This window comes from Phyllopteryx taeniolatus, chromosome 6 (assembly GCF_024500385.1).
Source record: "Phyllopteryx taeniolatus isolate TA_2022b chromosome 6, UOR_Ptae_1.2, whole genome shotgun sequence".
Classification (NCBI taxonomy): Eukaryota; Metazoa; Chordata; class Actinopteri; order Syngnathiformes; family Syngnathidae; genus Phyllopteryx; species Phyllopteryx taeniolatus.
In genome coordinates, this window is record NC_084507.1 from 18,337,547 (window position 1) to 18,362,466 (window position 24,920).

General features: G+C 40.9%; 2 protein-coding genes across 4 annotated transcripts in view; one reads left to right on the plus strand and one right to left on the minus strand.

Moving 5' to 3' along the window:
* LOC133480080 (glutamate receptor ionotropic, NMDA 2D) overlaps window positions 1-15,876 on the minus strand; it is a 92,746-nt gene extending 76,870 nt beyond the window's left edge. For 2 of the 3 annotated variants that reach the window (XM_061777739.1, XM_061777743.1), the window contains exon 1: window positions 15,409-15,876. The gene's annotated coding sequence lies outside the window, so the exon portion shown is untranslated. The remainder of the gene's footprint in view (window positions 1-15,408) is intronic. The other variant, XM_061777740.1, reaches the window with a different exon arrangement.
* pitpnc1b (phosphatidylinositol transfer protein cytoplasmic 1b) overlaps window positions 1-24,920 on the plus strand; it is a 98,343-nt gene that overhangs the window by 28,114 nt on the left and 45,309 nt on the right. The window lies entirely within an intron of this gene.

A 24,920-nucleotide genomic window follows, 5' to 3' on the forward strand; every position in this document is an offset into this window, starting at 1 on the left:
ATTATTTTTTGTGGGGACTCGTATGATTCCCAAGAGACTAAGATGGCAAGAGGTTAGTGAGGGGAATAACAGAATCTGATAGTGTTATGCTATTACGCAGCCGTGGGGATTGACTAAACCCACGTTGTGTGTTGCGCAGTGAAGGAACAGTAAACATCTTATATTGTCTTTAAATCAAGGCTACTTGTACAAATAGTGACAGTTGTTTACCATCTCTTCATCTTTTCCCCTTTAGTGAATCTTAATGCAGAGTTGACACGAAAACTGTGATCTTCAGATTTAATATTTGCGACACTGAGCGTCTAGTGCCAGCAATTCATCTTCCAGTTGCTTCCTGTCACTGTTAAATGCAAAGCGTGTGCACTGACCCTGTGTCTCTATTCTCAAAAGCATCTGATACAGTCAATACGGCGGAACCTTTTGAATTGTGACTTTGACACTTATTCCAAAGGCTGGACCACTGTCATGCATGATGTCACGCGGGACCTCGATGTACTCCACATGACCTCAGTTTTACAGATTCACTCATAGCATCGACAGTGTGATTAAAAAGTAACTGCCTCTTCAAAAATATATATAAATTAGTTATTTCTTGTATTTTTTTCTCTATTTGTTCTCTAATTTATTAACCTTTCCCCCAAAAATGGATATGGAAAGTAAGTGTTTAACATGGGATTTAATTTTTTTTTTAAATAGTCTTGTGAATTTGACACACCACAATGTTGTCTACAACATTTTGCCCAATTTGAATAATAAAAAAAATAAGCAAGTATACAAAATGAGGCTCCAAAATCATGAAAAATCAACTCGTTCTGTCCGCTCTCATAGTCTGTAGGTGTGACCGCTGAGTGTGTGAAACCACCCCCCGCTGAACTGTGAACTGTCAATCAATTACCAGTACTACAACCTGGGAAAATGGATGCTATATTGTCAAGCATCTTTCGTGTAACTACACGTTTGAGCCACAAAGACATTTTTGCTTAAGGCGTCCAGTGGCTGGAATTTATCACACCGGGTCATCACACGGCTTTTTCCACGCTGTGGGAGAGCCGCGGCATTACTGAAGGGAGAAACTTCAGGTGTATACAACAAGGTGTTTTGCTTAAACTAATGCACTCAAATATAGAAATACTAAGGCCGATGTTAAAACATAGGTGTAAAATCAGATTGATTAAAAAATAATATTGTTAGGAATGTGCTAATGACTCTACAGTATAACTGGGTATGAAAAGAAATTATTTCAATTTAATGTCTGTCTGGACTATTGCTCAATACTCCAGTGCATTTAAATATAGTTAGATTTCATACAAATAACTCAGTATACGTTTGTGCTCTACTGAGCATAGTTTTTCCAGAGAGGGAGAAAGACAAATGTGTGCTGGTTTTCATGTTACGTGTATGTTATTCTGTATTTTCCAACATCGTAAAATATATCGCAGGGTTAAAGAAAATCGCAATGTCATCTTTTTCCAATATCGTGCAGCTCTATTCTACAGTATCTCCCAGGGAAATGGGCATTCATCCATTCACAAACAACAAATGCAAAATGAATTGGCATGGAAACCAAATCTTCAGCATTCACTGAATACTGGTCAGATTTCCACTTGCAGCATGGTAAAGTGCCTTTAGGCATTCATGGTATTGCGCAGAATGAATGGACCTGTCCAAAGTCATCACACACCACAATATTACTTAAAAGGGAAGTAAATGCAATTTTTGTGTTGTTTTTTTTTTTGCAAGAATATGTTGTATGTGGGTGGGATGGTGGACGGTTCGTTAGAGCGTCTGTCTCACAGTTCTGAGGACCGGAGTTCAATCCCCGGCCCCGCCTGTGTGGAGTTTGCATGTTCTCCCCGTGCCTGCGTGGGTTTTCTCCCGGCACTCCGGTTTCCTCCCACATCCCAATAACATGCATGGTAGGTTAATTGACAACTCTAAATTGCCCATAGGTGTGAATGTGAGTTCGAATGGTTGTTTGTTTGTATGTGCCCTGCGATTGGCTGGCAACCAGTTCAGGGTGTACCCCGCCTCCTGCCCGATGATAGCTGGGATAGGCTCCAGCACGCTCGCGACCCTTGTGAGGAGAAGAAGCTCAGAAAATGGATGGATGGATGGGTGTTGTATGTGCCCCCACTAGTCTAAAGACGATATTCTGATTATGGAATATGTATTAAACAGATAAATGCATATATTTTCACCAATCTTAGGGGGTCACCATGTTGGGCAATAGCGCCCTTGGTTGTCGACTGGAATTAACGTCACAAGTGCCCTTACACTCATATGGCGAACATCATGTGACCAAAGCCGGAAAAGAGGATAGTGGGCTTCCCATCTATACTATGCATAATTAGCATAGCTCCGGATTGATTACATAATGGTTTTAACCCAAACGTGCTACTTCAAACCATCCTGTGATCAAGGCATAGGTATAGTGTATATACTGTACACACTATGCTTTATTGGTAAGGCTTGGCAAGGACCAGCTGGATCTTGCTTAGTAGTCAGAAGTGTCCATCCATCCATCCATCCATCCATTTTCTACCGCTTATCCGAGGTCGGGTCGGGCAGTAGCTTTAGCAGGGACACCCAGACTTCCCTCTCCCCAGCCACTTCATCCAGCTCTTCCGGGGTGGATCCTGAGGCGTTCCCAGGCCAACCGAAGGATGTAGTCTCTCCAGCGTGACCATAGGTGAAGGTAAGAACGTAGCTCGAGAGCTTCGCCTTTCTGCTTAGCTCCTTCTTTACCAGAAAGGATCGATACAACACTGCAGACGCTGCACCGATCCGCCTGTCGATCTCCAGTTCCATTCTCGTGAACAAGACCCCAAGATACTTGAACTCCTCCACTTGGGGCAGGATCTCCTCCCCCACCTGGAGAGTGCACGCCACCCTTTTCTGACTGAGCACCATGGTCTCAGATTTGGAGGTGCTGATTCTCATCCCAGCCGCTTCACACTCAGCTGCGAACTGCTGCAGTGAGAGTTGGAGGTCATGGCTTGATGAAGCCAACAGAACCACATCATCTTCAAAAAGCAGAGATACAATACTGAGGCCACCAAACCGGACCCCCTCTACGCCTTGGCTGCGCCTATAAATTCTGTCCATAAAAGTTATGAACAGAATCGGTGACAAAGGGCAGCCTTGGCGGAGTCCAACCCTCACCAGAAACGAGTCCGACTTACTGCCGGATATGCGGACCAAACTCTGACTCTGGTCGTACAGGGGTCGAACAGCCCGTATCAGGGGGTTCGGTACCCCATACTCCCGAAGCACCCCCCACAGGACCCCCCGAGGGACACGGTCGAACGCCTTTTCCAAATCCACAAAACACATATAGACTGGTTGGGCGAACTCCCATGCAGCCTCGAGGACCCTGCCAAGGGTGTAGAGCTGGTCCACTGTTCCACGGCCCGGACGAAAACCACACTGCTCCTCCCGAATCTGAGATTCAACTTCCCGACGGACCCTCCTCTCCAGCACCCCTGAATAGACCTTACCAGGGAGGCTGAGGAGTGTGATCCCCCTGTAGTTGGAACACACCCTCCGGTCCCCCTTCTTAAAAAGGTGGACCACCACCCCAGTCTGCCAATCCAGAGGCACTGTCCCCGATGTCCACGCGATGTTGCAGAGGCGTGTTAACCCGGACAGCCCTACAACATCGAGAGCCTTGAGGAACTCTGGGCAAATCTCATCCACCCCCGGGGCCCTGTCACCGAGGAGCTTTTTAACCACCTCAGTGACCTCAACCCCAGAGATAGGAGAGTCCGCCTCAGAGAACCCAGACTCTGCTCCCTCATGGGAAGGCGTGTCGGTGGAATTGAGGAGGTCTTCGAAGTATTCTTCCCACCGACTCACAACGTCCCGAGTCGAGGTCAGCAGCGCCCCATCCCCACTATACAGTGTTGATGGTGCACTGCTTCCCCCTCCTGAGACGCCGGATGGTGGACCAGAATTTCCTCGAAGCCGTCCGGAAGTCTTTCTCCGTGGCCTCACCGAACTCCTCCCATGCCCGAGTTTTTGCTTCAGCTGGATCTTGCTTAGTAGTCAGAAATGTAATTTTTGTTTTGAAAGATCATGTGATCCAACATTTTTGATTGGTCGTTACATCTGCAACTTTGCAATATCGTTCACCTGCGATTAAAATTTCAAATCACAGCAAAATTAGAACTGTGTGTCAGTTCGGTCACATTCGGTCGCGTCACTTGGGGTGTGGCGGCCTTTAAGTTCAGTGAAGACTAACTTGTCCAGAAGTGTGGATGTGAGTGGGAGACGTTGTTTGTCTCTATGTGCATATGTGATACTTAAAACATTGCGTTTACCACTAATAAAAGACCCTTTAATGGATTATTTATATTTCCATTCACCACCAACCAATCCCAAAACCACCAGAACAAGTTTGGGACCACTTATGGCCTTAACTGTTTGTATGAATTAGAATAGCAGCCACTCTGATTCACCTTTTTTAAAAGACCAAAAGCGGCCTTCATTTGGGACAAAAAGAACCTAAAAATGAGTAATGAAACTTGAACTGAGACTAAACCCTGAGTCACACTACCTGCTTTCAAAGCATATTGCACCTCATTCTTTATCATGCTAAAAATCAGGAGGGGGGTTACAAGAAGCTGCTGGTATTCACAAGCAGGGATGAATTTCATTCAAACAAATGAGCAAACATGACGCCGTCTTCATCAGAGGGCTTTTGTCATCTTCTGTTGATAACACGCTGTGCGAATTCCATTCACTTGCAAGCACTCATATTTGCATTCTTGAACAGGCTGCACCTGTTCATGCAGGAATTTCACATAGAAACTTGAAAGGAGAATTGTGCCAAGCTACTTTTGAACGATAAGGAAAAAAGGCAACTTTGCACCCGCTGCCAGGTTAATCCGGTACAAAGTTCAGCACAAAGGCAACGAGGAATGCTGCCTTTCACTGGGTTCTCTTGCGAGACCAGAGCTACGGAAGTTCCCGGGAGTCTTGACACGGCAGCCCCTCAGTTGACACGGGCCACTGTACTTTAATGAATGCCCTCCATTTCCTCTTTTTAATCACTACTTACGCTGTCGTTTCCCGGCGCGTCTATCACGGTGACGGACTGCGCCATGCTGCTGTAAAACACCGCATGATGCTAAACATTCCTGCATGTTTCTCCACCCGCGCTTATCATCCTCTCTGTGTGTGTGTGTGTGTGTGTGTATGCATGCATGCATGCGTGTGACTCTATATTGCATGCAGTCATGTGAAGTTGTGAGCCTGTAAGCTTCCTCCAGACTGTTATTCCCAAAACAGGCGATGGGCTTTTGCACAGGTTTGTGAACTGTGTGTATGTGTGTGTGTGTGTGTATTTGTGTCTGCGCGTACATGTGCGTATCATTCTCTGTCTCTCTGCCAGCCTGCCCTCCTCCTTTCTGTCTGTTTGTATCTCCACCTGCTCATTACATGACTCCCTGTCATTCTTTAAATATTTGAATTAGTTCTGGCTCAGCTCTTGTTGGGCCTCATCCGGTCCGGTCGTGATCCTCCGGCTGTTTAGTTGTCGCTCAACCTTTTTTTTTTTATTTTTTTTTTGGGATCGTCGATGTTAAACCGGTCCAATATTTATTATCTCAAATCAGATGTCGGCCCAAACTGTTTTCCGAGCAAATTGGGGAGGAAAAATCCCTCCACACTCCACAGCACAAGATAATCGCTTATGATAATCTTTTAGAGACATCCGAAAATTGGGCCTTTGCTGACTTTGATCAGGAAGAGAGGAAAATGCTGAAATTAGGCCTGGTTATCGATGTTTGTAACCCGCTTTAGTTAGCTTACTTCCTGGTAAATAGACCAGATAGAGACCATTATTATTCCTACAGGTGTGAATGGTTTTGCTGATGTCACAGTGGTACAAATAGTGAAAATAAATTCTTAAAATTTTCATCAAATTCACACCAAAATGTAATGGGTCCTTCCTTGGCTCATGCACTACCCCTCTACAAAATTTTATGGAAACCTGCAAACTGTACATGTACAACAATTTTATGTTTTACTTATTCAAAATGCCTGCTGTGAAAAAGACAAATTAAACAGCAAAGCCAGTACTTGTCAGTGAATCATTAGTGTTACATTTTGATTTTCTAAAAGGAAAAAATACAATAAGTGATGCTTAAACACTCTGTTTTATGGTCGTCAAATGCCACACACATAATAAACATTGTTTGTAATATATTTGATGTATTTGGAATTAGTGTTTTGCATTTTAGCATAACATATCGGAATGAGTGGAACTATCAAAAATAGTTCAGTCCTCAAATCTGAAGAGATCCTGTAATGTATACTAGAGAGTAGACATTTTACTTTACTTGACTGAATGAAGCGGTAAAGAATGGATCATTCAGTTATTTTTTTATATTTTGTACTAATTTTATATGCCATAAATATTGGAAATGTATATTTTTTTCCACATCGATAACATTAATTCAAGACAACAATTGTTTCCACAGTCAGACTTAACTAAACATCAGACAATTGTTCTCTTCAGTCAGACTGAATTCTAAGCACCTCTGTTGGTTACAGCTAAGTCATGTACTCCATGTTGCCTCAATTGCTTCACAATTGCACTTGGCCCTCAGTTTATGACAGAGTCCCCCTCCTATGTAGGCCTAACCCAGATTTGTATATACAGTGGATATAAAAAGTCCAAAAGGTATGTTTGGGTCAAACGCAGAACTGTCCGTTCCTAAAATAACACCATACCTACAGTAAAGCATTTTGGTGGAAGCATCAAGCTTTGGGGCTGTTTTTCTTCAGCTATAACTGGGGAAGGTAGAGGGAATTATGAACAGTTCCAAATACTCGTCAGTGTTAGCTCAAAACATTCTGGCTTCTGCTAGAATGCAAAAAAGAAAAGAAAAAGGTCAAAAATCCTACTAGAACAGCTCAAATTTATTTGGTGTAAATCAGAGGCACTTTAAACGGTGGCAGGTGTGTGCTGACTCCCATTTAACATGAGCTTGAATGTGATTGTCATTAGAGGGTGTGCACACTTGTGCAACCACATTATCTGAGTTGTTTTTTGTTACTTCGAATCGCGAGAAGATTATTTTTTCCACTGTGTTGTACAAGTTGTATAGGTCACAAAATGTTTTGGTCTTGGTCTCCTTTTTAATCTCAAAAACCTGGCATGCAAGGCTGTGTAGACATTTTATAGCCACTGTAATTATTATGACACACCTTCATATTTTAATCCACGAGCTACAGATGTACATCTATGGCATTTCAATGAGGAGAACCGCATAAAATTAAAAGAGAAATTTTAAGCGCAATTAATATTTTAACACTAAATTGAAGAACAGACGTCGGAACAGCCTTAGGAAGCGCTCTTATGAATTTAGGTGGGATGGACACACTGGAGGACAGGCGTGATGATGATGGAGGTTGAGACGACGTCATGGAGGATGGCCTGGAGATGCGGCTGAGCTGGTGAATGATGGAGGTGACAGCTGAGTGAAAGAATCACAGAGAAAAGAGAAATCATTTCTATATGCCGTCACACATGCGATTGGCTGGAAAGGCTGGCGACTTGTTCTACTTGCGACTGGAACAAATGAGGTTATATAAGAGTGTTATGGTAGTCAAAGGCTCCGAGCCACGTGTTGATGTTGGGTTAGCGGAATGTCACACGACAGCTGCTTCTTTGATGCTAACTTTGCCAATCTTGCACACACATTGCAGATGCTTCTCATATTTGTTCATTCACGTAGATTGGTTTCTTACGAGTAATTAACCTGGCTTGTTTGGGGAATAAAAATCAATAGGAGAAGCAATGTTGCCTCAACAAGGACGCATACTAGCACAAGTAGGTACCGACAGACTATGACATATAGGAACCAATTCACTTCATTAGTTATCAAGACAGTTATTAATATACCTGAATTTATCCAGTTTGGATTAATGCGGGAGCAGAGTCAGCCCGGCGGCACGGTGGACGACTGGTTAGAGCGTCAGCCTCACAGTTCTGAAGACCCGGGTTCAATCCCTGGTTTGCATGTTCTCCCCGTGCCTGCGTGGGTTTTCTCCGGGCACTCCGGTTTCCTCCCACATCCCAAAAACATGCATTCATTGGAGACTCTAAATTTCCCGTAGGTGTGACTGTGAGTGCGAATAGTTGTTTGTTTGTATTTTGGCCTGCGATTGGCTGGCAACCAGTTCAGGGTGTACCCCGCCTCCTGCCTGATCACAGCTGGGATAGGCAAGCACGCCCGCGACCCTAGTGAGGCGAAGCGGCTCAGAAGATGGATGGATGGACAGAGTCAGCCCAAGGCTTAAACCGACTAAGCATCTGCTTAGGTCCCCTCAACCACTAGGGGGGCCCCAAGAGCAATTGACAGTCCACAGAGCCAGGAGTAGTAGTTTTTTGTCTTTTTTTTAATTGAATTTTTTTGGGAGTAAAATTGACGAACAGCTAACTAAAGCTTTTTGGCTTCACGGTCTAATTATTCAAGATTTTATAGAGCTGAGCCAGAACTCATATTTTATTGTTTTTTGTACAATTTTCATCACCACTTTTCGGTTACATATAGTATTTGCTTGATATTTGATTGTTTATTTGTTTTTGTACACGTTGAGTAACTGTTATATATCTAACTGATTTCATTTGTTCTAACACTTAATTTTTTATCGTGCGTTATTGTTGCGTAATGTTATAGTTGGTTAATAATATAAGTTCATTTAAACTTAGTACACTGGTTTATTTCTTATTACTTTGAATAGGTCTAGATCCGTGTTTCCCAACCTTTATTGAGCCAAGGCACCCATTTTACATTGGAAAAATCTCATGGCATACCACCAAATAAAATTAGCCCTAATATAGGCTAAATACTGTTGATAATGGTGTTAATCTTGTATCACAAATTGACTTACTCAGTGTGAAATCTGGGCCCTTTTCATTGCACACAAAACTGATATACACCCAGGAAGCCATCACTTATTCTGCTGTACGAACAGCAACAGGTGGATACACAAGTTAATGGAATCTTCTGCCCATTAATGGAAGAGCATTTCATTGTTTGCCTGTCATAATACGTCAATAGCATAGATAAATGAACAAATAAATAATTTGAATTAATAAATAATAATTTTCTGATAAATTAAGTGAAATTGGATCATTTCCCACAGCACACCTGATGATCTCTCACGGCACACTAGTGTGTCACTGGCTTCTTGTTGGCAATCGCTGGCCTAGATTAGGGGTCACCAACCTTTTTGAAACTGCAAGCTGCTACTTGGGTACTGATTAATGTGAAGGGCAGCCAGTTTGATACACACTTCTGAAATAACAGAATTTGCTCAAATGACCTTTAATCATACCAGTATGTTATAATTCATAATAATGATATTTATCTACAGTATTTGAAGAGACACTGATCATGTTAAAGATTTCTCACAATCATTATCAACAATGATTTAACAAGGTAGGAAACATACTTATCATTATGAAATACTTTCCTTCTATAAATGTCTGCGAGTATTAACATTTTCAAATGATCACTTCTACAAAATTCAGAGGAAATCCCAATGTCCCATCACTGGTGAGCTATTTTTACAACAGGCCCGCGGGCTACTCATGTGATCCTTGGGGGCATGTTTGTAACCCCTGGCCTAGATGAAATTCAGTATCCCACTTTGTGCTTTATCACTTGGAATGTTGTGTAAATCAACCCAAGTCTGCTCTTTGTTTGTATTTTTCAATTTATTATACTCATTAAATCCCTCAAGAGGAAATCTAACAATGAATAATCAATATTACTGGCAGAAATAAAGGGCCCCAAAATCAAATTCTACTTAGGGCCGCATGGAGGCGTGGTCCGTTGAAGGGTTCTGCTTAGAAGAGAGTCACAAAAAAGTTGCAGTCGTGGTAAACCATTGTCCAATTTCATCAACAATCCTCTCCTTCACATCATGTCACTCTCTCAAAGAATTACAGTAGTAGTAGTACAGTGAGATACAGAATTGGCTCCTGGTTTCCACATCTTCAAAGTAAATTAGTTTTGTTTATCTCGTCATCTTGTCACCATCGGATACGCCGTAGTGTCAATTTAACATCTAATTAACAGAAGCTGATTGACATCTTACGGTGTCTTGGAAGCTCCGACTTTGTTTTGCTAATGTCGATTTTGCAGATAGTTTATGATTATAACAGGTTTAAGCTGCTTTCCTCTCGTGTGCTTCCCCCTTAGAATAAAAATAAAAAACAGTACAGTGGTGCCTTGACTTACGAGTGATCAAATTTTTTATTTTTAGATACAAGCTGTCAATCAGCTGTTGTTTTTTTAATTTTATTTTATTTATTTTTTGTTTTTTTGCTTTGACCTGAGCAAAACTTTGAGATTCAAGTGCTACATGGTGGCAGTAAAGTCAACTCAACTCATTACACAACAAGCAGCAGTTTGGGAGATAATGAGCAATTCTTCAAAAGAGAGACTTCAAGCTGTTTATTGTAACTCCCACTTTTCCTAAGGAAAGTCCGCTGGCTTAATGCGAACACACAATAAAAAGCACTATGGACAAGCTAACAAATACCAGCAGTATGTCAACGGTGTGTCAAACAGTGGAGAAACAAGTGTATACGAACAGTATACTGTAACAATACTCACAGGAATATATTACTTATCTTTCATGAAAATCGACTAATATTACTGCAGCTTACTGAGTCCCGTCAAAACTTTTCTTCGTTTGTAGCAATGCACGCACACCAGAGGGTGCACAATGTGGTGCTAAAAAGGCTTGAGGTGGGAATTCCATTCATTTCAATGGGAAAAGATGATTTGAGATATTGGTGATTTCAGTTTTAAGCATGGTCACTGAACGAATTAAACTCATAAGTCAAGTCATGCAAGGCACTACTGTACAAGGGATCCTTGGTTTCCAATGTTTTCAATGTTTTAGGGTTAGAATAGTCAGGCCGCTCGAGAAGGCACCCTCAGTTATAAACCTACTTAATATTGTTCACTTGTTTTTCATCCAAATATTTACTGTAATTTAGTACAGACTGTGAGTACTTTTGCCACCTCTGATTTACTTTCATTATGACTTTACTACTGTGTTAACGTGAGTTAGTGATCCAATTTACGCACAACTTCGGGTTATGTCGCCCGCCATATGTAGGTTTCATTCAATTTTTTCTTTTACAAGTGTCTTTACCATTATTTATCAAATTATGCTGTATGAAAATGACCCCAATAATCCCTCAATCCAAATATGACACCAACCTGTCACCAGGTGCATCAACTGCAATTCATTTGTGTATTGTCCATTAAATGCATGTCATCAGTCATTGCCATAAGTTTCTAGTCAGGAGGTGATAATTCTACTGTACTTTGTGCTTTCAATAACAATCAAATTTCAAATGTACTGTTTTACAAACAAATAGTAAAGGACACTATTATTTCTTAATTACAGTATGATGTCAAATTATATTTATTTAACTGTATTCATTTACAGGAAAAAAAAATGTCGTGGTTGAATGTTGAATTTCTGACTTCTTTGGGAATTTAAGTATAAAAAGATTAATTCAGTTTTAAATTCCTCATTTCTGTTAAAAAATGGTCAAATATAGCAAGCTCACTGAAATGTGCATTAAATCATTACTTGGTGCTGGATGGTCTGACAGACCAAAAGGTAAAGACAGGTGGTTTAATACATTTGTGAAGCACTGCAAATAAAATAAAATGAGAATAAATATTCTGCTGCTAGATGGGACAAATATAAAGTGGGGAAACTGGGAACGACCATCGAATTGCTTCTACATTTTTAAGAACATGAGCTCAACATTGGCAGCAAGTCAAAAGTATTGTGACAAAACATGACATAATACTCAGCTGGTTGCTGTAAACCCAAGCCACCATCTTTCTCCAAAGCATATTTTTTTGTACTAATGCGTTATTGAAGTTAACTTCATGAAGTTGGCATATTCCTGGTCGGTAATTGAACTGAAGTTTGTAATAATAATAAATGGCGTGCGTCATCTGTGAAGTTTGCCCCGTCTGAGGCAATCCAATGGAAGTGCTAGCAACCAATAGCAGGCCTCTCTAATGTTCCGATAACATCTGCGACAGTTGTCAAACAGCGCTCCTGAACAAAGTAAATATAGAACCGCTTCATCAATGCAACTCTTAACGCGCAGACGAACAATTGTATTGGGGGGTGGGGCTATTTCTGTTGTGCTATAATCACACAAAAGCACCAACCTCTAATTAAAGTTATTATGAGTTAAAGACTAATTTATGTTGTATGCTAATGAGCGTTACCTTAATTAGTGGTCTTATAAAGATCACTGGTGATGCATGGGAGGCGTTTGTGGGGAGAGGATGCTCTAAAAAAAAAACAATAAAAAACGAGAAATACTGTTAAATACTGAAATACTGTTTTTTCATAATTATTTGATGAGGCGAATGTGTTTGGAGGATAACAAATATCTAAATATTGATTTTGTTCCTCTCTAAGAAAAAAGAAAGAACAACAACATCAGTAATAATAATAAAATTAATAATACTGTAATACGAAATTAAATTCCCTGAAATATGATAATAGAGTTGGAATATCACAAGAAAGTCAGAATTTTAAAAACAAAAGATGCAATTGTAAGTAACAAAAGTAAAAAAATAATAATAATAATAAATACGATAAATACTGTTAAATACTGAAATACAGGTTTTTTTCATTATTATTAGGACTTCAACTAATGCTTATTTTAATAATCAATTAATCTATTGATGATTTTTTTCGATAATCAATTAATTGGATAAAAAAAAGTTTTAATTTTCATCCCTTTGCTCAAAAACATGACATTATTTTGAATTGACTGAACAAACTGCACAAAAATAAATTGATTGTGATTCAGTAACTGGATTGGTACGAAACAAAAGGACAGAAAATAGACAAAAATGTTGATCGTTGATCTGAGAATATTAACTGTTGAGAGGCTGACATTCCAAGCGTTTGGACCAGAGCCCTTGTTTAACTAAAAAACAAGGTCTCTAAACGATTCATCGATTATCAAAGTAGATATCGATTAATTTGAGAATCGATTAGTTGTTGCACATGTAAATTAATAAGTTTTTAATATAATTTTACACGACTAAAGTAGTAATATTATGAGCTTGAGTATCAACTTGCATTAGATGAGGAAAGTTGTGAAATGATATACAGCGCTACCTCAACTTACGAGCACACTGATTTATGAGTTTTCACTTACGAGCCGTCACAGATTGCGCCTTTGTCTCGTAACATTACTCACATTTTCTCCTATGGCCTTCATCGCGAATTCCCACCAGCCCTCATCTTACCCTCCTCTGTTCTGCTGCCTTTACAAATCTCTCCCCGGAGTCCCCTGTAATGCGTTCCCCTCACCTCCTCGCACCTTCTGTCATCCCTTCCCTTCTGTCTCCACACCTCCTGTCTCTCCCATCACCTCTGCTCTCCTCTGCCCTTCATTGTTCATACAAACTCCCACAACGCACTTTTCTCTGGGCAACTGTAAGTATACCGCGCCGCAGGCACGTGCACACATAGTGCCCAAATGGCGCTCAAGAACCTGGCCTTTGGCTCTGGATGAAAATAAGTGCTCTTTTTGCTCCAGCCCAATTTTCTTTTTCTTCATTCATATATTTAAAAAATATATAAATTACCCTCTCTTTCATCAATTTCACCCAAAGTGTTTTGATATTTGAGGAGCATTTATTCAAGTCCTTGGGAGGATTGTACATATGCTCCTACCTTAATAAATTTAGGGTTCATCAGAGGCACTTTAAATGGTGGCAGTTGTGTGTTGAACCCCGTTTAAAATGAGTTTGAAATTGATGGCTTAATTCTGGACACAGCCATTTATAAGAAAGTGTTTATACTTGTGCAACCATGTAATTTCAGTTGTTTATTTTTACTTCACCTCTCCACTTTTTATATTGAGTTGTACAGGGTATAAGTTAACTAATATTTGAAAAAAAGTTTTGAAATGATTTTTCTTGGTCTCATTTCTGTATACCACAAAAGCCTGTCATTTGAATAGGGGTGTGAAGACTTTTTTTTTATCTACTATAGCTTCCCTTCACCTCCTTGGTGTTAATATTTTTTTATTGACCGTGTTGATTGTGTCAACATGAATAAATACATAAGTTAAATATATACTACAGTTTTTATTTCTTAATAGTATGAACAATTTTGGCTTGAGCACCTACCCCCCAAAATGTTCTCAGCCCCCGACACCGAAAGCGCGACTATGCGGCCAGCGGCGTTTGCGGTGCACCGCTGCAGTGTGCCTGTGTGCAGACAATGAGCGCGGTCACCTGTGGGTGCAAAGGAGCTGATTGAAATGGATATAAGCTAATTTGTGAAACACACACACATACAGAGAAATACACGCAAACAACGCATTCATCTGTATGAAGGCAATTACTGTGGGTTTTAGATTCCCAATCACTGCAGCAAATCTGAGAGAAAACAACCCACTCAGGTTGCTTTCTTGTGGTCAAAAGTATGATCCTTAGCCTTGGTGGTCTCTATGGACAGATTTATTAAGGCAAACAATACCAGGGCTCGTGATGATGCCGATGATGGCGGCGGTTTGTTATTCACCTCAAGTGACGTACCGCAAGGCAGAAACAAAAGTTGTGTGTGTGATCCCAATGGAAGAAACACACAGACAAACTCCTAATGTCTCACACACAGCAACAATGAAATGTAAAAACCCCAAACGAGCTGCTGCATCTGTGATGTCAGAGTGTTTTGAGTCAGATTCCTAGGTGGCAAGCAGTGAGAGCTCCCAGTGGCGTTTTGCCTCTCTCACGCCCAAATATCCCGCCAATATCATCGGGATGAACTGGGAAATCTTGCGGCATACACTCACACACACACACACGCAAACAGTGAGCATATAGACGCACATGCAGACGGGCAAAATGAGCATCAACAGATATGATCACGCATCTGCAGCGGTGCGCGGTACCGCTGCAGCAGCGCACCGGTGTTTTTAAGACTTAACAACAGAGCGCAAACTCACTATATTCCTTGCAGACAAATGCCTCTCATCTCGCCCCCCTTCTCCAAAAAGATTTCGGTTCATGACTAAACGGAATGCCGGCGTCCGCGTGTGTGTGTGAGATGCAACATGCGGCTGGTGAGTTGGCAGGCGCACCAATGACAGAAGGGTCAAAGCTCCAGTGCGCCAGCCGCTTGCACCTCACCACCCACGGCCGTCCGTCTCTATGTGACGAGCGGCCGAACATGCCGACACCCGGGCCCCCCCCCACCCCCCCAACCACTGCCTCCTCTGTGTCAATGACGCTTCTTACTGCCCGAGCCGCAATTAATCCAATATATGCATTCGTGCGTGTGTGAAAGCACTGCAAAGATCATGAAAATAAATGCACTTACTGTTTTTCACCAGCCTTTCCCCCCTCTTTCCCTGCGTCCCTCCATCCTTTTTCACATCCTTCCGTTTTGAGGTATCCGTTTTTGCGTGTGTGTGCGTGTGTGTGTGTGTGTGTGCGTGAGAGAGCGAGAGAGAGCGTGCGTGTGTCTCCCGCTGGCTCCTCACACTCACTCACTCACTCACACACACGCGCGCATGCATGCACACACACACACACACATACACACACACACACACACACACACACCCACACACACGTTGGGAAAATATCTCTATACATACATATATGTTCTACATGTATCCAGCGATCTCTCTCCCCCTCTCTCTCTCCTCTCCTCTCTCTTGTCCTCCCTCTCTCTCACTATCTCCCCTCTCACACACACTCTCTCGCTCCTGCTTTGCCTGTTCTTTGGTTAAAATTCAGTATATGTGCCCCGTCACCTAGCAACCGTCAACCTCTCTCTCTCTTCCTCTCTCTCCTGTTCCCTCCCTCCTCCCTCCCCACCTCCCTCCATCACTGGCGACACGTGTTGAATGCTAAACTTAGCGGAGCGGAATAAAATTAATAAAGGGATGGAGGATCTATCTCCCGCCCCACCCCCCGGCTCGCCCCCACTCTCCTTTCACTACCTCTCCTCTCCCGCTCTTTCACTCCTGCTCGTATCATAATGCAATATAAATATTTACTAGAACCACTCAGCCCTCTTATTGCGCCACGCTACTCCTCCTCCACGGAGCTCTTCTGCATTAGCCCCTCCCGCCCTGCCTCTCTCCTCCTCATCCATCCGTCCATCCGTTTCCAGTGCCCTCCCTTTCCGTCCTATCGCTGAGTTCTGCCTCCCCAAGCAAAACAGGGGTGCAGCAAAACCTGTGTGGATCCACATGCCACTGTCATCTGGTTAGCATTATGAAAAGTGGATAGAAAAAGTCTACACACCCCTGTTCAAATACCTGTTTGGGGATAATAATAAAAAAGATGCCAAGATAAATAATTGGCATCTATAATAATAATATATAATAAATCAAAACGTTTTTCACAATTAATTTGACCTATACATATCTATAGAATTTCATAATTTTTTTAAATAATGTGGTAGCACAAGTGTGCACACCCTCTCATAGCTGGGTTCTAGCTGTGTTAAAAAATAACCAATCGCATTTAAACTCATGTTAAATCAGAGTCAGTACACACCTGCCACCGTTTCAAGTGCCTCTGATTAACCCCAAATAAATTTCAGATGTTCTAGTAGGCTACATCTGACATTTTAGTTGCTTCCTAGTGCAAAGCCTGAAGGTTTTGTGCGAACACTTACTCCTATTTGAAACTGTTCATAAGACAAAACTCCCTTCAACTCTGCATTTCCTTGTGTCTGGGTCATTTGATTTCAGCGGCGTGTGAAAATTGGTGCTTGCCTCTCCAAGAGCAGTTTTCCATTTGTGATGTTCCAAATTTAAAACACGTTACACAGGATGAGCAAGTACAGTACATCCATGTGCCACACGCTCGGTATGAGATAAATCAGACAAAACATGGCTTTTATACGCTTGCTGGCTTCCCTAATATGGGATCGATCATTTATTTTCTGTAACTCAGTAATAGGTTTGCGTGCCTCTTCAACTAACACTTCCAATTCCATCACTTCAAACTTCATTTTGTGCTTGTGATGCTATCCCAAATGTTCCAAGATGAAAACCATCAGCGCTACATAAAGCGCAAAACCTTTTTTAAAATACTGGCAGTCTCCACTTTTACACTTGTTGCCAACAGTAAACATGCAATTTAGGAAATACTCTTTGGAATATTAGTAACTGATCACTATCTTAGTGATCATGAACAACACACCCACCAACAGCACACGCAGTGTGTTTGAGTGTACATGCAATTTAGCCATCCATCCATTTTCTGTTCTGCTCACGCTCACTAGGGTTGCAGGCGTGCTGGAGCCGATCCCAGCTATCTTCGGGCGAGAGGTGGGGTACACCCTGAACTGGTCGCCAGCCAATCGCAGGACACATAAAAACAAACAACCAGTCGCACTCACATTCACACCTACGGGCAATTTAGAGTCACATGCAATTTAGCGCCTGCTATTTGGGATCTCAGTCAATCAGGTTTAATGTGGTTTAGTGTTCTCTCAGCTTTCTATAAATATCTGAAAAATGCATCGGTGACTGAGATCTCCTTTCCCACATGCAAGTGCATTAAAGTATATAATTATACTGTAAACCTACATACAAAATGTTCACTTCAAAAATAACACACTATAGCAGGTGAACAGTGTATGCAATTGTGTGATTGTTTATTGCCTGGGATAGGTGGTTATCCTCCTTTGTGCGTAAACTGGGGTCAGCGGTAATCAATGGAGGTAATGATTAACCGAAAATCCTTACTAGCGTCATCGGCCGCCGTGCATCTCCTCAGTAATTTCTTTCAAACCATTTCAGCAGGGTGAAAAAAAATTTATGAAAATGCGCGAATGGACAATATGTTTACATTTATGTTTGAGAAGTATTAGAGCCACACAGTAAAGAAAAAAGGGTCAATTCAAAAACAAAAAGTGGTAATGACAATAAGCTCAACAGTCCTCATCTGAATGCAGATACACCCTTATACAAATAATATTTTATTTAAAAAAACAAACGAAACTTTAACAACGATTCTACCAGTATTGGGGTTCATAAAATTGTGCCTTTTTTCTGTTAAAATTACAACTTTTTTCTCCCATTATTGCCGCTCTTAAAGGGGACATATTTTGCCAAACCAACTTTTTCTCGTATTTGGGATGTAATATTGTCTCTATGGTGCCTCGATAAACATGTGAAATATGAATTAAAACCGTCCATGCAGTCCCGATCCAGGCGTTTTTCTGCCGAGAGGCCTGAAATGAGGTCATTCAAAGGTCACTAGCTAAGATCTCCGCCTTCCCTCTCCACTCTCAAATTAGGGCTTTACTCCCTATTAACACTGACTTTAATCGTAAAAATTGCAACTTTGTCTTGTAAAACTTTATCTCCGAACAATAGCCCTTTATTCTTTGAAAGTTGTTTTCACCTCATATAATAATTTGTAAAATTTCAACAATATTCTCTTAAGACTTCCTTGTCAAAAGAAAATCTGTGTATTATGACATTTTTCTTGTAAAATCTTTTACAGTTAAAATTGCAATATTTTGTTGTCGTGTTTGTGAAACATAATAAAGTATCTTCATGAGATACTGAACAGTCATCTCAAGCCCAATGCTACTACACTAATTTTATGACTTTATTTTCATAATAGTTATAATAATAGAATATTATAAAATATATAGTAACAATATAAAGGTATCTATGATAAACAATATGCACCATAATATCTTTAATATACATTTTTTCGCAAATTAAAACTTCACTCATCTCCTGGTCATGATATAGTGACACACAGGCAGGTCAAAGGTCTCCCATGCATTGACAGAATTGTCTGACCTCTGGAGGGCTTAGTAAATGATGGACGCACACCTTCGTTCCATCTAATTAAACAATGATCAATATGAGATGGATGCCAATATGTGCCCATGCACACGTGTACACACACACACATACACAAATGGCTGCTTGTCTATATGTGCCCTGTGATTCGCTGGCAACCAGTTCACCCTGCGGCTCGCCCAAAGTCAACTGTGATAGGCCCCTGCTCACCTGTGACGCTAGTGAGGATAAGATAAAATTGATAGATATTTATTTGATGTATTTTTTTTATTATTCCTTAGTTTTTATGTGGTTAGTCGACTGAAATAACAATAATAATGAATAAAACATAGAATAGCAACTGTATGTGACTGTTTCTTACACCACCCACAGTAACAAGTGGTCTATTGTTCACTGCTGAATCAACATTTTACTGTTGGAAGCAGTAAACGGATGGTCTTCTGAGTCGTGTCGCAAACACGCCTTTGTGTCGCACTTGATTTGTAACTTTACTCACGGCAAGGACATGATGTCCCACCGCAAATGGGAATGAGCAAATGTCTGGAAAATTTTCAATGGAAGACAACCTCACCTTGCACTGACCCGACTGTCCCTCTCACAAAAATATTGTTTCTCATTCATCAAGCCAAGTCAATTTTATTTGTATAGTGAAGTTATTTCAAGGCACTTTACACATAGAGCAGTTCAACAAACACACTCCTCATACGAAAGAACAATGGGCACAACAACAGCCATATCAACAACAATGACACCCCCGCGATGAAAGCAACAACAATAATATTGGTCCACTCCCAACCACCACCGCCTGTAATAATTAAATTAAAAAGCCCTTTTTGTGGAGGATATGGTATACGGTGGTGTCTTAGATACAAGCGAACTATCTTACAAGTTTTTGCATTGGTGTCGCGGTGTGTGAGTGAGATTACATTTAAGCAACAGATATTTGAACACACAAACGGTGAAGCAACATATGAAGACAGACAACATAATTACTCAGCGGCATATTTTCTTTATTCATTGCGAAAAATAACTATTATTACTGTAGCTTACTGAGTCAGTTGTAAAGTTCGTGTGTTACTCTCTGGCTTCAAACGGTCAAGTCGCGCACACAGAAGAAGAAAGAAGCACAATGCCAATTTAATCGAAGCAAAAAATGTGTGAGAATTTTTTTATTTACATTTCATTTAATGATGTCATTACTGTATGTTTTTATGAAGTACTATTAGTAGTACTAGTATTATTATAGAGTGCTACACATTACAAACAGTTGTTTTTTGTGGGAGGTTGAAACAGATTAATGGCATTTCCATTAATTTTAATGCAGAAATATCATTTGAGATTCGTGTTTTGACTGATAAGCGTGATCACGCATCGAATTAACCTCCTATCTTAAGGCACAACAATATTTGAATAACACTTTACATGAAAATATTTTTACATTTCATTTCAAAATCTTTAGTCCGTTCATGTAGAATCACTGTTGTAGGGCATCCCAATTGTGCAGTGGGGCACAGTCCCGCTGGAATAGAAAAGGACTTCTACCCCCAAAAAATGTGTACCATTGTACTCAATCCCTTGCAAAGAGAAGAATTAAGATTCCACGTACAAGTCGGATTGATTAATTAATTGATTAAAAGATTGTTTTTTTTCTACCATGTAGGTCGATTCTGTGATGGAATGAATATAAGGACGATGTGGTGACACACAATTAAGAATCTAAATGGCTGTGTGTGACTCTACATGTACTCTGCTGTTACAGGCACTTTTAGCACACTGCCCATATGGCAATAAGGGTTAGGACGTGGGCTAATCAAGCTGATTGGGCTCCAGATGGCATGGAAAGACGGGTGGCGTGTGTTCTTGGACCACACTGCGCGTGATACGTTAACTGTCCCCGAACTTTGCGCTATGGGAAAAAGGTGAAGCTGTTACTATACTTTGCCCATTTCTCTTATCTATTTGGGACTTGCATTCATCTTCATTTGCATTCATCAATCACTTCATCATATTAGCTCACCAGTGTGCTGCCCCCTCCTCCCATCTTGCTCACCCTCCGTTTCTCTTTGCCTTAGGCTCATGGAGATATCGGAATGGCGACATTAGGCTTCATGAACCATGTGATGGTTTGTGTCGTCACTGTTTTTACACCACAATGTGTGTGTGTGTGTGCGCGCGCTCGCGCATGTGCGCGTGTCACAAAGCAATCCACTCTCCAGGCACATTCCTTCGCACTGCGCTGTTTTGCTGTTATGGTTAATAAAAGGCTTGGTGTGTGATTGAGGCACATTGCTACGCTGGTGCCTGTTTGCCTCCTGCCAATTCCACCCACTTTAGTGTCTGTGCAAGCATCGTGTGCGCTTGCGTGAGTTGAGAATGTTAGTGTTTGGTCTAATCTGATGTGACTGGACTCCCCTATCTCTATTTACGCATCTGTTTAGCTCTGAGCAAACAACCAAACAGTAAGTATTGCTATCTCTGTCTCTCTATCACTCTCTCACAAACACACACACAGAAAAAATGCATATGCACTGTGTGCACACAGAGGCATGTACTTAACATTCTGGGCTGGATGCAATTGTCCCTCTCTATTTTGAGCAGATATAATGGCCCAAGAAGGCTTTAATATGGATTACAGTGAACCCCCATTTCACGGGAGATACAGTATGTTCCACCTGCAATAGGTGAAAATCTGCAATATAGAGAGAACTTGGAATAATTGTTTTTTTTTTCAAAAATAGTTGTTACACTTGTTAAAACACACCTTTTGAACATGTAAATGTATATAAACAAAAAACAAAACATTGAAAGCATATAAACTATGGAAAATACTGTGCATATTATAGTGTCTGTGTACACGTATGTGCCTTTAAGAGGCGTGTAACCTCGATGAGTCTGCGTGTGAGTGTCTGTCTCATCTCCTCCTCCTTATACTTAGTAATGCCAGGGGTTTCAGTTGTAACAGTGACAAATCCATACTGCCGAGCTGCAGTCTACTTTACATCAAAACCAGCAGGAAAAGGCACCAGGCAACTTTCTGTTCACTCACTTCGCCTCAGCACTAAATATGGACAAGCTTGTGCCGAGCCGCTGTTTTCCCTGCGCAGTAGTCCGGTGTGCAAGCGTTTAAAAGTACATCTGTGGCTCTCCTTTCCCAGATACAGATACGGTAAAAACCCATTAAAAAGATGATCGCTTAAACAAAAGCGATATCGCGGGGGTGAAAACAATGAGCTGCGATATAGCAGGGGAACCTAGCATAACATACATTGCAGTCCATGTTATCCAACACACTGAAATTCTTTTCCTTTCGGCTTGTCCCCTTAGGGGTCGCCACAGCGCGTCATCCTTTTCCATGAGAGCCTATCTCCTGCATCCTCCTCTCGAACACCAACTGCCAACATGTCTTCCCTCACGACATCCATCAACCTTCTCTTTGGTCTTCCTCTAGCTCTCTTGCCTGGCAGCTCCATCCTCATCATCCTTCTACCAATATACTCACTCTCTCTCCTCTGGACGTGTCCAAACCATTGAAGTCTGCTCTCTCTAACTTTGTCTCCAAAACATCGAACCTTGGCTGTCCCTCTGATGAGCTCATTTCTAATTTTATCCAACCTGGTCACTCCGAGAGCGAACCTCAACATCTTCATTTCCGCCACCTCCAGCTCTGCTTCCTGTTTTCTCTTCAGCGCCACTGCCTCTAATCCATACATCATGGCTGGCCTCACCACTGTTTTATAAACTTTGCCCTTCATCCTAGCAGAGACTCTTCTGTCACATAACACACCTGACACCTTCCTCCACCCGTTCCAACCTGCTTGGACCCGTTTCTTCACTTCCTGACCACACTCACCATTGCTCTGGACGGTTGACCCCAAGTATTTAAAGTCCTCTACCCTTGCCATCTCTTCTCCCTGTAGCCTCATTCTTCCCCCACCACCCCTCTCATTCATGCACATATATTCTGTTTTACTTCGGCTAATCTTCATTCCTCTTCTTTCCAGTGCATGCCTCCATCTTTCTAACTGTTCCTCCAGCTGCTCCCTGCTTTCACTGCAGATCACAATGTCATCTGCAAACATCATGGTCCACGGGGATTCCAATCTAACCTCATCTGTCATCTGAAATAACAAGTCAAAATTAGTGCAATGGTCCAAAAATGTCCAAAGAATGACATGACTTACTGTTTAAAAATGAAGCAAGCTACTATCTGGGAACAAGCTTGCATCCTGTTGATGAAGCTATTACAGAATGTGTAGTATTTCCCCCTTGATTACCGTGACCCACATTCTGCAGAACAGCAGTGAAATTTAAATCGTGCACAAATGAAATTCCTGGAAGTTGCACTTTATTTGAGCATTTTAATGAGGGAACTCCTCACTCTCATTTACTGCAAGGCCATGATAATCAAAAGGGTTCATTTTAGAATGTGATACTGTATCTGTATTTCATTTTACTGCATATTGAATCACATTTTTTTTTTATCAAAAAGGCTTGGCACATAATCAACTTATATACAATTCTCTGTACATTTGCTCAATGTAATGAGATTTCGAATTTCAATCAAATGTGAGGATTATTCTCTTTATAGATTCAAATGTTTTGATATAGCTCTTATAATGTTCACTAAATTGTTTGTGTACCTAATTATGGATCAAGCGAGATTAACAAAAAAAGATCCATCACATAATGCAAGATTTTAAATTGTTAAATTCACACAGGACGCAATCATCCAGAGTGCCATATTTGCTGATGGGGGGTTGTTTAAATACTCGTCATCGTTAAAGAGTCTTTTATTACTTTGCCCCTTCTGTATTGTATGTCTCTTACGGCCTGTTGTTTCCTATCTCTGGCAAGTTCCTCCATCTGGTATGGATGTCTAGAAACAAACAAAGCTCAAGTTGCAATAGATAATGACTACTGCGTTCGGGGAACTACCCAGTGAGGATGTACTTCTGTTGTGACAAACCACCAGCATGACTTCTTGTGATCATGGCTGGACCATGGATCATGTGAGTCCCTGACAAAAATATACTTTGGATCTACTTTTAAAAAACTAGTCTTTATATTTATGATTAAAATACTCTAATTTGTGACAGCAAAATGTATGACTTTGTTTCAAATTATTAGATTTTGATTTGATCCTAATATGAAGCATTACTTTTACCCATAGACAAAAATTTACATTATCTAATTATTATAAAGACTATTTTGACCATTTAGTTTCTTTCATTCCTTCTTTTATCTTCTTGTTCTTTTGTTTTTCATTTCCTTTCTTCCTTTCTTCCCTTCTGAGGTCTCAATTTCCAATGGATTTCCATTCCTACAAAAGTGACGTATCTGGAATTTGTATGCTGTTCGGCTGTAGTGTATCACTAGCCTACACTAACACAGTGGTGATGTTGTAATTACAGTTGATTCGTATGAAAAGCAATTCTAGGCCATCCATCCATCCATTTTCTGAGCCTCTTATCCTCACAAGGGTCAAGGCAGAAGGCGGGGTACACCCTGAACTGGTTGCCAGCCAATCGCAGGGCACATACAACTAGGCCATACATTTTAAAAATTAAAAACATTAAGTACGTAGGTAACTGGGTGTGCCTTCGTATGATGACATATTCTTACACCACTGTGTAAACTAGTTTAGTGTGCCGTTCGTAACATTGAAACGTTTTTTGCCACAACCGAGGACCCCCTGTATTTTGTTTTCTTTCAATGCAAAGCAGAGACACATTTTAAAATGGAATTACTTGTATTGATTTATTATTTATTCTCTTAATTCCGTAGCATTTCTCTTGGCTGTACTGCTTCCAGTAGTGTATGTGGACGTTAGATTTTCTTATCCAATCAGATTTCAGCCTCTACCTGTATACATTGCCATATCACACTAATCTGCCCAGGGTCTTCAGAATGCAGAGTGCTGTCTGATGTAATTTAAAATAGATTAACAATGGCACTGTTTCTTGAATACATTATGTAATTTAAAATAGATTAACAATGGGACTGTTTCTTGAATACATATCTGTATACGAAATACGTGACGATCATGAAC